Below are 3,867 nucleotides of genomic sequence, written 5' to 3'. Positions count from 1 at the left end.
ATTAGCACTACTTACAATCATAAGTTTTATATTCTGTGACATTGATAAGCTGCAAGTGAAGAGGACCCTTGCTTATCGAAGGGGTTCCTTGGAAATGAATAGAATAGCCTGGCGACAAGAAGAATAAACCCCGTCCACACTTTCACCTCCACAGCTCTCACTCTACCCATGAGAACATAAGAACGGAGGCGATTACAAGAGACCATAAGGCCTACACTAGCCAGTTCCATATCCATTACCAACTTTCATCCCTATCCAGAAAGTTATCTGTTCTTCTCGTAACCCCAACCATACTTCTTAAAAACTTAATATCAAACACGTTTAGGCTCTTCCTTTCTGCCTTCTTCAGGATTTACGTCGCTTTCCCATTAAGTGTCGTGAGCACAGTCAGTCCCTCGCGCAGTCCTCTATTTGCGTGCATCTCCATATTATTTCTCGCGACAATTTCCATTCCCCACAGGCATTTACTCCCTTCTCTGTCTAACTCACTTTCACCTCCATTCCTTCATTACCTGCGACATGTAACCATAAGTAATTGAATGTATTCAGTTTCTCTAGTCTGTTGAGAGCGGTATATATATGTATATATATATATGTACATATATATATATATATATATATATATATATATACAGTATATGTATATATATATATATATATATATATATATATATATATATATATATATATATATATTACAAAGGATCGCAGGAAGAGCATACCGACAGGAGGCCTTTTGGTCCATAACTACGTGGATGCGGAAAAAATAATAATGAAAAAATAAAATAGTAATAATATATAAGAAATTAGATAAATAACTAAAATTAACAAATAGGTAATGATAAATGATAAGGAAACAGATGAATGATAAATATTAATAGATAAACAGATAAATTATGATGAATAAACAGAAATAATTATAATTTATAATCATTGATAAATAAATGAATAATAAAAAGTAAACAGTTGGATAGTAATAAATAATAATAAATAAACTAATAAATAGATAAAGCAAAATAAATGCCATGCATTACAGTATTTTGATTGGGTGTTTATCTAAATGAATCTTAAAACTTCGATCTGCGGGATGTTTGACAGTTTGAGACTACTATTTCTTGTCTGATTAGCATTCAGTGTAAAAATTTTGTCATTTTTTATGTTATCGATTCCTTTTAGAATCTTAAAGACCTGTATCAAAGCAACGCAGAGTCTTTGTTTTTTAGGGAAAATAGATTCACATGTTTTAGTCGATTGTCGTACAATTTATTTCTGATATATGGAAACAGTTTTGTCGCTCACAGTTGTAATTTTTCCAATCTATCAATGTCTTTAATAAGATTCGGTGACAATACAGAAACAGTATATTCCAAATGTGGACGAACCAACGATTTATATAGCTTGTAAATGACAGATGGACACTAAAAGAACGCGTAATCCGTCCTTGAATCTTATTTGTTCTCTGAGGCGGAAATACTCTGCTTAGATGATTTGAGATCATTACTGATAATTACGGCGAGATCCTTTTCATTATTCATTTTCTAAATTAGTTTTCAAATAACTTGTAGTCGTAGTTATTGTTATTTTTACCGCACACTTTTGTATCATCAGCAAGTCTGGAATCAATAAATTGTCCGCGGTCTATATCATTTATATATATTATGAATAGAAGTGGCCCAAGAACGGAACCCTAAGGAACTCCACTTGTAACAATTTGCCATCTAGAAGTTAAGCCATATAGACATGTATAATCAAGTTCAAATTTATGGAACCCCATCTGTACAACAAAAAGATAAAGCACATCTTTGGAGCCAGAGTGTATCTGTGTGTGATACTAAAGAAGATGAGTATACGCCAGGAGGCAATTAGCGGCAAAGCACCAGTCATTTGCAGCCTTTGGGATGGGGTCTGGGAACAATGCAAAGGTCAGCTAGTGAGCCATAACTGTTCCAGGTTGCAGATTAATTCTGCATCTGATCAACAAGTGTATACATACCACAATTATATATAATGGAAAACGAAACGTTAATTGAAGGTAAACAAAAGGTATAGGTTTTTCTGTAATATGTCTGTTGTCTAGCTCATCTTTATCATGATTCTGGTGGCGTAATTAGAAGTGTGCTGGCCATGTAGTTGTGAGTTCAGCTGTTAGGTTCCTGACCCAACAGTCCCTAAAGCGCATAGTAGGGCAAAGGCGATGGATTTGGTCGCAGCTACGCGCCTCCTGGCGTAGACTCCTCACCATTATAGCTAATACTGGACGATTTTGTTCAGCTGAGGGGGGGGGGAGACTCGATCACAGTGACATTGATGACGTCACAGTAGCATAGGTGATGACAAATTGCACGTATCTGCTGCTGTGACGCTCCAGCCTTTGGTCTCGTCTCGCACTTATATCGGCCCGGACTCGATCCCCAACGGCTCTCGGTGATTGTCACTCTCCCTGGCTGTCCGAGTGCATGAAACAAAGATGACAAATGTACACAGTTGATGGGCCTATGCTGTCAATATTTCACCCTTCCTTGCTCGTCAATTCCGTCAGAACGCGTGCCTACGTTGAATAGGATCAAACCGACTAGCGTTAGCCAGGACAAAGGATGCAAAACATATAAGAGTCAGCCTCAGGGAACGGGAATGAAGTTATGGGGACTAATAAAGAAGCAGAAGCGGATAACTGACTCGAATAACAGGTGCTTCAGGTTACATCCCAGGCATCGGATACACTTCACCCCGCAACTGCAACGTGAAGTCGGAGCAGAGTGTAATTAATTAATCAAATCAAGACATCAGAGAAAGCGTCCCCACTGACCTTGTTTTGGCCAATTAGATCGCTCCATGGGTTCCCCACTGCGAAATTAGCCCCTTTCGCTACGGCAGCATCATCCTCCCCCTTTCTCCCCAGTTTATTAACGTCATCTACTCACCAGAACTCACCATCCCATTCCCATGCAGTGGGAAGTGAGAAACCTCTAGTAGAACAAGCCCTGTCAGTTGCGGCACACTTTTTTTTTTTTTTTTTTTTTTTTTTTTTTTTTTTTTTCAATGTGTGTAGGCCCATGTATGATCGCCTCTCCGCCTGGCAAGGGCTATTGGGAACCAACGCTTCATAGAGCGCACCTGGTCCTGAGAATCGCACTCGTGACCACCTGGTCGCCAATTCGACACGGTATCCACTGGGCTGTTATTATTGTTGTCATCGATACATTCTATCTTGGTTGAAGATACACGATTTTACTCACCGGAGGGTGACGTTGTATGGGCGCGAGTTCTAAAGGATCGCGATTCAATATTTGTTATTGAAAACAGCGAAAACATAACTAACGACATATAATTCTATTCGTTTGAGAAAAATCTTTGGTAACCGAAGTTACTGTTAATTGGCATTAATCGCTGTTAACCACCGTTAATCACTGATTTAATTTATCCACATTTTTTTCTCTCTGAAACTTTTAGATTTGAGAGGTGACCTACGATCTGAGTCCACTTCCACTTTCTCCATATCTTATATATTTCCTCCACTTTACCACATATCAATCTGTACGTCTTCCCTGTCTACGCCTCCATCACTCCAGAAGCCCCTTCACTCCTTCCACCTCCGTAAAAGCTCCTTTCTCCCTCTCTTCACTCCCAAAAACTCTCAACACATCCAAGGCACGATCTTTCTTGACTCCCTCCGTCTCTCCAGGCATCCTCTTCACTCCTAGCCTCTCCTCCCAGACTCTATACCCTTCCCCTTCATCTACTTGGAAACCTTTTCCCCTTCCTTCCACTCGCAGGAACCCGCCACATACCTAAGACGAAGTCCTCCTTTACTCCAAAGGGCGGGGAAGGATTCTCTGTGGAGGAACAGCGATCCAGATAAATTGTCTC

This window comes from Oratosquilla oratoria, chromosome 2, assembly GCF_046742065.1.
Source record: "Oratosquilla oratoria isolate Oo_2021 chromosome 2, ASM4674206v1, whole genome shotgun sequence".
Taxonomy (NCBI): Eukaryota; Metazoa; Arthropoda; class Malacostraca; order Stomatopoda; family Squillidae; genus Oratosquilla; species Oratosquilla oratoria.
Note: the sequence above shows the minus strand (reverse complement) of the source record.